The sequence below is a fragment of the Nylanderia fulva genome, unplaced genomic scaffold, assembly GCF_048542155.1.
Source record: "Nylanderia fulva isolate GAGA-0341 unplaced genomic scaffold, ASM4854215v1 Scaffold772, whole genome shotgun sequence".
Lineage (NCBI taxonomy): Eukaryota > Metazoa > Arthropoda > Insecta > Hymenoptera > Formicidae > Nylanderia > Nylanderia fulva.
The window spans coordinates 13014-26026 of NW_028190886.1; positions in this window are offsets into that span (position 1 = coordinate 13014).

Consider the following 13013-nt stretch of genomic DNA (forward strand, 5'->3'; position numbering starts at 1 on the left):
TCGAAGGTCGCGCGATTCGGTCTCAACCATCCGTCGGAACTCCTTTTTCGCGGCCGCGAGTCGATCCGGAGCGAGTCTTCGTGGTCGGCACGCGACAGGCGGTCCCGGCGTCGTTTCAATAAAATGTCGCGTGGCGTGGATCGTTTCTTGAATTTGTCCGCTCGGCCTCGTAATGTCCGCGTATTCCACCAACAACCGGTGGTACGGCGTCTCCCCTGTGATCGTTTTAATATGCGGTACGTTGCAATGGATACAACGCCCGCGTGCGGTCAAGCTCGTCAGCTGATCGACGAGGCGAGAATTGCGCAGATCCACGAGGAGGCCATAATGCGCGAGGAAATCGGCACCGATTATTGGTTTCGACACGTCCGCGATCACGAAACGCCACGTAAAAGCCCGTCGCAATCCGAGATTCAAAGTCATGTTTTCCGTCCCGTATGTGTATATTGGTGTGCCGTTGGCGGCCGATAACTCGTAGGTCGATCTCTGTCGTGGCCCTCGAACCATCTTTCGAGGGAACACGCAGAGATCCGCGCCCGTGTCAACTAAAAAATTCGTTTTCGTGTTTGTGTCCGTCACGAATAAGCGGCGCGCACTATGTTCCGGGTCGCTTGCCGCCTCTAACGTCCCGTTTCTGCGTTTCCCGGCATCTGCATCGAGCAGGGTGGTCTGCACTGCCGTGCCTCCGCTCCAAACTGCCAATGATACCAGCATACGCCGCTGGCCGGCGGGACCACGGCTGCTGGATCGCGCTCGCGGGCGTGAACGTGAACGCGAACGAGGTCGCGAACGACGTCGATCATCGTCGCGATATCGGTTATCACCAATTGATTCCATCGACTTACGTATGGCCGTCAGATGTTCCGCCATCTCTCGCTGCATCGCAAGCCGCATTTGCGCCAGTCGCACCTCCATCCTGGCTTCCTGCATCGCACTTGGGGCCGCCTGCATCGCGATCGAGGCCGCCTGCTGCATCCGCACACGCGGCCGCTCGTACGCCCGCGCCTCCGTCTCTACGCGCGAACCGATCATTCCATCGTCTCGCGTCACAATCATGTCAAATCGTTTTTTACACGCAACTGGTCACTATCACTTTTCCCGGGTCCGATCGAATAGATCGTCTCACCGGTCGTCACAATAAAAAGTAAAAAATGTACCGCTCTCTCACGCGAGCACAAAAGAATCGCGAATTCCCGCTCTCTCGCGATCACGTCGGGACGTCACCACTTTGGATATATACGCGCGTCGCGAGTGCTTAGGAGGAACGATGCGGGAATTAAATAAAGTTATGCAATGATTGAATTAACTGAATATATTCTTTAGTGTAAACGGTACGCGTGAATACAGATAGATATATCGCTCGGATTACAACGTGATGCGTCCGTGCGCGGCGACTATCGAAGACGGTATATCCTTATCTCAAAAATCTCCTATTTATACCTTGCCTCCTAAAACGCCCTTCGCTAGGCTTCGAGAGGCTTCGCGAATTTTCTATCTATTTTTACTTCTTTATTTCTGTCCTACTCGTCTTTCGTCTCGTCTGTAATATTTTATTTATTTACTTGTGCCTTTGTCCTTTCCGTATATGTCAGTGTTCGTATTCGTATGCGTGTTTTCCTTATTAATCTCAGGGAAGTATGTGACGATGTAATCGCCACAAATATATATTCCGAATTATCAATAAATATATTTATAATCAATTTTTTATGTTTTCTTTTCTTAACATAATTGAATAAATGCAGACATTTTCTCAAAATTTGACTTGCATCATTTGACAAATTATTTTCCAAATTCTGCATCCTACAAAACCGTAAATAAAAATTTAATATCTTATTATTTGTTATTTACGTTTCAAAAAACATTAATATTGATTTTATGTTATATGAAACTATTTTAATATAATAAAAAAAAGAAGAATATTTCGTAAAGCCAGTAAATATAATCACAAGGATAAAACTTTTTGAAAAAAATTTTTAGACGACCAAACTGGGCAAAAAAAGTTAGTTTATTAAATCTTCCTCATAACGTTTCGACCTTTGGTTTAGGTCCTTATCAAATGAACACTGTAATAATAATTTCACAATTTAAATGATACAATAAACAATAATAAAAACGAATTAATACAAAATCCACAAATTATTGTAACTTATGTTGGAAAAACTCTCGGACGTACGGATTCGTGCGTCTTGTTGTCTCCGTGAGTGACGCATGGCGCGCCGGAAATAGAGGCGCTACGAGAGGCCGTTGGTACCGAGAACGCGTGAAGCGCTGGCTTCTTGCTTCGTCCCGCAAAAACGAGTCGGCCATTGTTCCCAATTCACTCCTGAGAGAAAGATGCTGTTCTAAGCTTTGAGTCGATTCTTCATCTGGGTGACGAATATCGGACAAACACGAATGTGGACTTCCTGGAATCTATTCAACGAACCCTGTGATAGGAAATATACCTTGGGTGTGGACGAAAGATGCCATAAATACCGCCTGATGTAGAGGGACGAAAGATTCCACAAATATTGCCTGAAAGGAAAGTACTACTATTTTGGGTAATGGTATCTCGAGGGAGTCCTTTAAGGTAATGAATCTGATAAAGACTGGCTTTGCCAGTATTCACACAAAAGTGGGCTTCGCCCTGTGTACATAGTTTGACGTTGTCTATTCTGAAAAAGGCTGGCTTCGCCAGTATTCACACAAGAGTGGGCTTCGCCCTGTGTACATAGTTTGACGTTGTCTAACTATTATTATAAAGACTGGCTTCGCCAGTATTCACACAAGAGTGGGCTTCGCCTTGTGTACATAGTTTGACGTTGTCTAACTATTATTATAAAGACTGGCTTCGCCAGTATTCACACAAGAGTGGGCTTCGCCCTGTGTGCATAGTTTAACGTTCCCTAACTATTTTTATAAGGACTGGCCTCGCCAGGATTCTTAAAACTGTATTTAATATTACTGTTCTAACAATAAGTTTACAAGATACGATGTCATACTTGAGTTACTTTTCTTAGTTTACAAGATACGAATGTCATACTTGAGTTACTGTTCTGAGTTTACAAGATACAATGTCATATTTAAGTTACTGTTCTGAGTTTACAAGATACGATGTTATACTTTTCTGAGTTCATAAGATATGATGCTATATTTGATTTACTTTACTGAGTCTAGAGGTTTATTCGATACTCAAGATATTTATATTTGATTTGTTGTACTAAACCTATATGGTTATAAAAGATTTAATATATTTATGTTTGATTACCTTAAAGAGTTAATATATGTCGTTAAGATATTCTATGTGATACATTTAACTAATGATTTATGATTTCTATATCTTATTCATTAATATTCATTGAGCGTTACTGTATATGTACATATGTGTTTTATTCTGAACCAATAATCTATTATATCCGTTTTCTGAAATTGAAGTCATTTGAAATGTTGCGGAGTCAATTGATTGAATAATTATATTAAGTTCTTTCCTTTCTATTCTATATGGTGTGCTATTATTTAGTCATTATATTTAGTGATTTCTTTTTATTCTGCTATATTATATCCATATTAACTATCTCCGCATATGATGTTTGATTTAATTTGATATGTAATATTTGTCAATATGATTCTGAGTTTATTCATGTTTTAAAGACTTATCTATGTGTATACGTGTTTATGAAGGTCTTGATAACGATCAGGTTTTCTGGCAATTAATTTTTTTTCTTTTCTTTTGTTATTTTCTTTTTATTTTTTAACAGTCCATTAATTACCCTTTATTCCGGAACACTTAATAAACGTAAAAGCGAAACAGTAATACTAGACAAACAAGATAAATTAAAATAAATTTAAGAAATTTTAAAAATACATTACAATAAAAATAAAATTAAAAATAAAAATACAATTAATGTACAAAATAAAATAAATTAAAATACAATAAAAATAAAAATAAAATTAATTTATAATAGTAATTTAATTAAAGAAACAATTAACTCAAAGAACATAGACAGCCACACAGAAAAATGTGTAAAAATCATATATATGCGAACACTTACAACGTTAAATGTTAAAATGTAAGATCTTTTTGATGTCAATATAATAAAATACGTATAATAGTCATCACTATAAAAATGTAAGTGTGAAAACACATGTGTCTACTAAGACGTTTAGCTAACGACTGTACGTACAAGACGTGTAAACATTTAAACAGTATTGATGACCTTATTATAAATAATATTCAAATTTTCGGTGTCTATCTGAGAATTTAATGTATTATTACACTTTTTTATATAAAACATCTCAGCTATTTCTCTTTTTCTAGTATTTTTTTTATGATGTAAAATAATCGGATTATCCCAGTCAAAATTGTGTCCAAATTCAACTCTATGTTGCTCACTACAGAGTAATTACTTTCGTGTAATTTAATATTATTTTTATATAATATATTTAATATTATTTTTATGTTCTCTAATGCGGGTTTTCAGGCGTCTTTTTGTTTGTCCGATATAAGAAAAAGTACAACTTCTACATACAATTTTGTATATCACTTCAGTTCTATTCAATTTTAAAATTTTATCTTTACCGCGATTAATGAATCTATTTAATTTTTTTGGATCGAATACACTACATTTAAACCGAACTTTAAGAGAGAATTTTTTATGTTGTTGCTGAGATGCTTTATGTAAGGCAATGCAAAACAAGATTTTAAGTCAAATTTCCGTTAACAACGTGGTTCATTATTATTCCTATTTTGTCTTAAAAATCAGAGGCGTTGTTAACAATACGGTTGACAATATTCAATGGAAAACAATTGTTGACTAAGATTCCCTTCACAATTTCAATATTCTGCCTATGAAATTTGTCGTTAGACAGTAGAATCGCGTGATCCACTAAATTTATGATGGTAATTTTGTTTCTCTCTGAATGATTAGACAAAAAATTTATGTATCTACCTGAAAATGTTGGACGATTTGGAAACAAATTGCCTCGATAAGTTAGATTTTCGTATTTCTTTATATTTTAGATACGTTAACGATATTTTATCTGTTGCAACGTCTTTTCCTGTGCCGAAACGCCAAGTTCGGACAGGGGAGCGTTCAATTTAAAGATTCCCCAAGTTTAAATAATGAAACGGTAAAAATCGGTATCAGAAGAGTTAATTACTTGCACTTAGGGGCGTTCATTAACTCACGGTAAAGTTGGGCGCCAGGCGCATGTGAATGCGCCACGAGACTAATGTGAACGGTACTTAAGTTAACTTCCCCAGATGTTATACAGAGTCGCGGGTCTATAGGATTGTTGGGTCGATGGTTGAGAGAGAGGTATAGAGAGACATACACGTGGTGTTATGATTTGACAGATATATATATATTTGACACTTAGGATTTACAAGTTGACATCTGATAAATACAATGGGATAATATAATTAGGTAACGAACAGTAATATATAAACTAGCGGTAGAGAAACTAAAATATAATATCATAAGATCGGCGAATATCGGTATTTCGGAATTGATTTACAAAATTAGTATTAATTATACAATGTGAAACCTCTTATATAATTTCGCGACAATTGTATACGAACGGGATAAACAAAGACAAAATCGGTAAACGTTATGATGGTCCAACTTATTTTCGCGGGCACGCGGTATAGACAGAGGTCAATAATGAGATACTCCAAGACACGGCGCGGTATGCAAAAAAAAAAATAACAAATAGATGACGGTAATTTCGTGACTCTCTCGCCGAGTCGAAAACAATGAAATATTTAACAAACTCGCGAAGAACGGCTACACGCAAATTCCGAAAATCAAATAATCGAGCCTATAGGAAACGTGACTCTGAATATCTCGGTAACCCGAATTTATAATAATTACTTGCGAGACGATGGACTGTCGGCGGCACTTTTCGGAGAGGGCTCGGCTCGCGAAACGCAAAGTCGGCTGGCTCCGCGATACGATACTCCAAGAAAAAACAAGAGAGAGACCGCTCTCTCACACACAAAACGATACGAAAAATGAGAGAGTGCGGTACTCACGGTAATTACGATACACGATCAATATCTACGGTACCAACCAACACGGATCTACGACTACTCGAGAGGCGGCTTACAGTTTCTGGCCACGAATTCTGGTCCTCGGGTCGCACGTTCGAGAGTTCTGGAGGCACCCCTCTTTGCTCTAAGGCACACCGAACAGTGGAAAGCCGGGCCTCGCGCGCCTCGGTACCTTACGTGCCGCGCCGATCTCTCGCGGCATTCCCTCGATGATAGGGTCGATGGCGGGGCCCTAAAGTCTTCCCCGCCTCCCCCTCTAGCGGGGTAATTCTCTCGCCGGTATCTTCCTGCTGCTCGAGAGGATTTTTCTCCGGGTCTGTTCCTGCGGCTTTTTTCCTGGTGGAACAAGCGGTAGGCTGGCCAGGCCCTCCGTCGTCCTTCTCCAGGAGCGGGTCCAGGTGTAGGCGCGACTCGGAGTCCTCATCGGTATCCTAGAATATCCGTACGGCATCAACCAATTGCGCGAGAGATAATAAATAAAATTCGGCTACTTGATACTTAACTGCGCGCGGTCCCGTGCTCTCTCTCCCTCTCACTCTCGATCCATCCTTCTCTCTCGGCTGTGGCATTCCGGCATCCTCCGTCTCTCTCTCTCTCTCTTGCTGTACAACCTCTCCTGCCGCTCTTTCGGGCCGTCGCTGTCGCTCTCTTTACAAATCGCGTTGCACGCGCATCGACAGGCCGATGCTGCGTGCAATCGCGATTCTCGCGAAAATACGGTAATAAAAAACGAAACAACGCAAACGGATCGCACCCTCCCCGAAATGAGGGGCGCTCCAGATCCCCGCGTCCTACCCGATCGGGCCTTTCGCCCTGTGACGGCGCTCTCAAAAGCGTCGCGTCACAACTCCCCCCTTCTAGGGGAGGACCGAGGAGGTCTTGCCGTGGACCCTTCACCTGCCGCCTCTCCGGCAGACTTGCTCTCAAAGTTCTAACCTTACGGTAAACGGTATTCTGCCCTTTCTCTTCACAAGTGCCCCGACAGCAACATCACAACATAGCTTCCGCGTCCGCGCTCGAATCTCGCCTGAGCCGCTCCGCGACCTCGCGATAGTGGGAAATCCTAAAAAAATCATAAAATGAAAAGGTCAGGCCATGTTCAAAGAAGGTACTCAAAATTTAAACGATCTAATAATAAATTATCACGAAAAGTAACTGATATGTTATTCAAGGTGCCAGTTCAAAGTGAACATACGTAAAGTGTATATTATCTAAATTTAGTAATAATATATTACCATGAAAAGTACTGTGATATTTTATTCAAGGTGCAAGTTCACATTGAATATACATACATATAAGTAAAACTTTGTTATAGTCCGAATGACTATAACTATTATTATATTATATTATATTAACATAGTTTTAATATAAATTAGTAAGTCAGCTCTTATATAATCATTTGAGAAAGTTCTCACGCTCTCGCGAAGCGCTTATCGCGAAAAGACGCAAACGCGATGAAACATAAGCTGTTACGCCCGAAACCCCGCGGACCGAAGCGAAGAATCAACCTGCTTCGCTTGCAACCTAGATAAAAGCGTGTGAATAAAAATTAGCCAATGAAAGAGCTTCTCTACATCTTCCCCCGAAAGATGTAGAAAGGGCAGGAGACCACCGCGAACGGAGAAGCGAGGCGACTGAAGTCAGTCCGCTAACGAAAATCCAAAAGGTCAAGTCGCTAATTAGAACCTAACTAGGAGTCGAAGACAAGCCGCAGAATATAAACTATCACCTGTAATCTGACTATCGAGAGCGAGCATACTTAAACTAACCACCCAGGTGGGAATTAACAGAATTAAACCAACTCAAGAAATAAGGGAAATAAAAGATTTATTCATATAAACAAGCAAAGTTAGTCAAAGTGGAGACGCCCGCCGATCCTAGGATCCTCATCCTTCAGTCGACTGAGACCCCAAAATTTTCCGTGCCTTCCGGAGGCACAACAATTTGGTGGCAGCGGTGGGATCTCAGCCGCAGGGCCGACGTCGTCTCTAAAATTTTCACAGCGGCGAAGACCTGTAAAAACACATACAATTATAACAAGTGTTAGACGGGCACGTCAGTAACTCTGACGGAAACAAGCAGAAGCCACGACTAGGGAGAGAACGAGAGAGCGGACAACATAAACCAGTGCAACGAGTGATAAGCAGCAGAGAATCGAAAAGGATCGCCGACGTCCAAGGACAACGCGACCTACGACAACCTCACGGGCAGCGCATCAACACGAGCGACGACCCCCGCGTATCTATCACCAACACGGAGCCGCCGTTATCAGCCCACGAGCGATCGAGTTTGCAGCAGCAGCAGCCGACCCGTATAGAGCGTAACGATGCGAGCCGTAATACTGTAAGTCCGAATTTATTTGATTGCGTGAATGTCGGAAGGTGACGAAAACACCCCGACAAGCGATAAAAACCAATCGTGGTTGCATAGTACACCTGACGGTTAACGACGCGAGTATTGCCTTTAACTGCGCAAAATCTCGAAAGCGTTGTAGAAATTTAGACAGCGACTTGACAAACGAAAATAATACCGATTTACCTCCAAACGTAAAAACGAACGAAATTTCCGTTTACTAGTTTTTTTACGCGAGTATATTCGCAAAAAATCCAAGCGACTCCTCAAGTAACTCAAAACGAACCGCGTCGATTGCGACCGGATATCACCGAACTCCGAGTAGAGTATCTTCGCGAAGAGAATTTTCATTAACGTCATACGACAGCGAAAATTCGATCCCCAAGAAATTTATAGCGAAATAAATATGGCAGAAAATACAAACGCGAACGCAACTATTCCGCCACCGCGATAGATGCCGAAATAAGCATATCCGACAAACCCTTGCACAAATGGGAAAAGAATTTAGACGTCACGTCCACAACAACCCTCCGTCGTAGCGCCCGGAGAAACTTCACAAATGCTTAAATAATACAAGCTATACATTGCAGAGCTACATACACTAAACACACGTATGAATAAGATAGAAGGGCGCACCAGGCATCCACACACAGACAAAACGCGGGAGTCCGATTACGAGCCTCGTAGACTTACGGACGGAGCGCGATACGAAAAGACGGAGTTACTGCCGACAATTATTCTCTAAAAGAAGCGGAAAGATGATAACCCCAATTCGACCAAACCCCTGTCCCTCATAATCAATCCCATTATTTATAAAAGCAATAGCATCACCTACAAACATTTTAAAAACTCATTTGCATTTTTTGGTTTCCTTCACCATATACTTTCACCATAATATAAGGCAATGACCATATACATTGTTTATCATATTATCTGCTGCACATATATTGGCCATAAACTCTTTGTAGGAAGACTTATATATAGGTAAAACCATCAATATTTATAATAACTTGAATGTTATCAAGAGCAAAAATTCAATCTTTTACGTTTCTTCAATAATTTTTTAGAAAGGCTTTTTCGAGACCTTAAGTGGCAGTAATCTCCGTTTCATTTGTAGTAATTTCAGTGAATTAGGAGTTTGCAATAATGTACGTTACGTGGATCTTTAGGCAAAGTATAATTAGTGTGTGTTTGCAACATCTGTAAAAGGTGACGGAGTGATTTGAGTGATATCTTTTCTTCAATAGCCCATTTACTTATGTCATGTATAAAAGTTTCGTTATCATTTAAACACAGATTTTCATAATTGTTATCGACTATAGCTTGCAGCTTATTTGCATCCGTGTAATTTTGTATCATACAGGCATTATTTTCATTCAGAAAGTTAATATTATTTTCATCATAATATTGATTTAGATTTCTATCTGAGTATACTTTATCAGAATCACATAAAGACGAAGCATTCTCATCAACAACAATTAGTTGATCATTATTATTATTAATTATTGCCATAGAATCCGCAGAATCAGTCTGATGAGTTATCATATTCATATCTGTTACTGTGTTTCTTGCAACTAATCTTCGTTTATGTCTTGCACTATAAAATATTGAGTGTTTTCGTTTGCGACCCATATTTTTCACAAAATAAAATATATTTTTTTTCCTAAATATACATATACAATGAAAAAAAGATATCTTGTTACAATAAATATGAAAAAAATATAAGACAAACATAAGATAAAAATATTGTATATACTAGCCTTAAATTTTATGTTGATGTTTTTCACTTTGTTAAATCACTTCTTATTGCTAAGTGATCTTCTGAGATCACTTATTTTGAGTCAAAATGTCCTCTTATGCAAATAAAAAACACGTGCTGGTACACCAACAGACTGCGTATACGCTGCAGAGCGTTTTGGGCAACGTGTACGCGCCTACACGGTCACGCTTGCATTAGGATTAGGTAAGATTAGGTTACATTAAGTAGCGTCCATTAACGGTGACGTGTTGATTCTTTTACTTTTAGAACAAATCAACGTCAAGTCTTGACAAGATGACAATTTAGCAGTCATTCTGCTGAACGCGACTATTTTAAAGAAAATTATTTCAAATAAAAGTTGTTTGATTCAAAGAAAGGAGGTCATAAAGTAGATGATGCCCTTTATTTGATGAATATTTTAAGAGATATTTGAAGTGGTGTACGTGTTATTTTAAATTGGACACCCTAATATATTTTTAGTTATAGCAGTAATAAATATAAATAAATAAATATAAATTATTTATTAAATATATCATAAATTAAACTTTATTTTTCTAATTTTAATTGTTGATCGTCACAGCATAACATCTTTATGATGTCACTGTGACATTTTCTTGCTATGACAGATTTTTTATCATTATTGTTACATTTCGTGATATACTAGTTATATCAATGTGACATTTTTGATGATATCACTGTAACATCATAAAGATGTTGTGCTGTGACGATTAAATATATATTTTATCGTCACAGCAGAACATCTTTATGATGTCACTGTGACATTTTCTTGCTATGACAGATTTTTTTATCCTTATTGTTACATTTCGTGATATACTAGTTATATCAATGTGACATTTTACAATGATATCATCTTTGATATCACTGTTACCTTCCAATAATCTCACAATGACATCACAGTGACATTACATTTTTTTGTCACCTTGTGACTCTATTGTGAGCTTATTGTGATGTCACTGTGACATTTTTTGCTATGGGGGATATAATTAACTTATAAGATACATAATAACACAAATCGCTAACACAACTAATATGGTCAGTGCTGTTAATGTGGGCAATAAGAAGTTTTAGTAATATATATAAGTTATCATCTAATTGCATTCATTTATCGCTAAATAATTTTAATACAAGCCAACATTTTAATATAAAAATATTAATTTCTCTTTGATTTTAACGTAAAAATAAAAAATTCATGAATACACTAAATACACAAGTAACTATTATTGTGATACTTAAAAAATGATAAAACTTATTGACGTTGTTGCTTTGCCTGTAAAAAATAAAAGTAATAATAAATATGTTGTTATATCGAAAACTAAAATATACAAGTAAAACGTAAAACATACTAGTTCTCTGTGTCGTAGCGCGTTTTTGAGTGCCTTAACCAAGCTGACACATAGTTCTGAAATTGTTTATCTGTCAAAAATGGAAAGTGTTTTCTAGTCGATCCTACAAATGTAACAAAAAAAAGTTAATATAGTACCGGTACAATTATTATGCTATTAAAAGCATTAATTTTTTATAATTATATATTTTTACATTTCTATATACGTTTTAAAATGTCCATAATTATTAGTGTGTTCACTTCGAAGTTGCCTTTGCAACCCATCCAAGAACATTTTGTACCCAATTTATTAGTAAATATTTTTTCTAGTCCAGCTTTTATTTGATCGTGGGGAGAAGTGCCTCCTAATAAATAGACAAATGTTTCCTACGAAAAAAATGTAAATACATATATATATATATATATATACAATTGTTCGAGCCTTTTCTGGTAAATATTGAGCATCCTTTTTGTCTATTTTTAATTTCAATTAAAGTCAGTTAGTCAGAAGGAAAAAGGGTTAAATATATATTATATTTTTTAAAAATAGATATCAGTAGTTTTGGCATATTCAACAATGGTACAATGAAATTATAATGAATGTTATAAAATAATCCTAGTTTAATCAAGCTTGAACAATCAAAATTGCTTTTGAAAGCAATTTCTTTCTAACCATTTACATTATTTTACCAGCTCGAACCTTGAATTTTGTCTCAAATATTCAAAAAACAAGAAATAAGAAATGTAGACTATTTTTACCATTTGTTTTTGTCCTTCCTCATTAGTTTTTAATGCGATGTCGAAATCAAGTAATTTTGTAAATTTCTTGAAAGGTTTGTTCGGAATAAGAGAAAAAGTACTACTACAGCTTGAACCAGATGCTGAGAGCAGTGGAAGCGAATTATTTGTACGCTCTAATTGCTTTAAAAATGCATTTTGTTGTTCCAATAATTTTTTAATCGCAATCGTGTTTTGCAGGATTGAAACAATATTCTGAAATATAAATTTACAAATTATATTACTATAAACAAAAGAACAATAAATATGAATGATTACCTGCTGGAAAATTTTCAAAAATGATATCGGTTGGTATCATATTATTTACTGGATTAACAGCATCTTTAGGATCTAAATAATGGAAATTTTTAGTATCATTATTGTATTTATTTAATATTAAATTAATAAATTAATAGACACTATATATATATTAAGCGGGATTACTTAAAATCGACTTGTATTGTTTAATACCTTATTGTACCAAAAATTATTTGTTTATACCTTCATCAGAAGTTACATGGTCTTCAGAGGCAATATTATTCTTTTTATTTTGACTCACGTTTATTGCTGTTTCATCCATATTTTCGATATCCTTGTCCAAGTTTTGGTTATCATCATTAATCAAATCTAAATGTATAAAAAATTACACTATTAAGCATTACTTTATTTGCAAGTTAAAAAAATAATGTTAAAGATTTATAAAAATAATATATATATTTATTTATTGTTATACCATTTGTCAACTGTTCTTT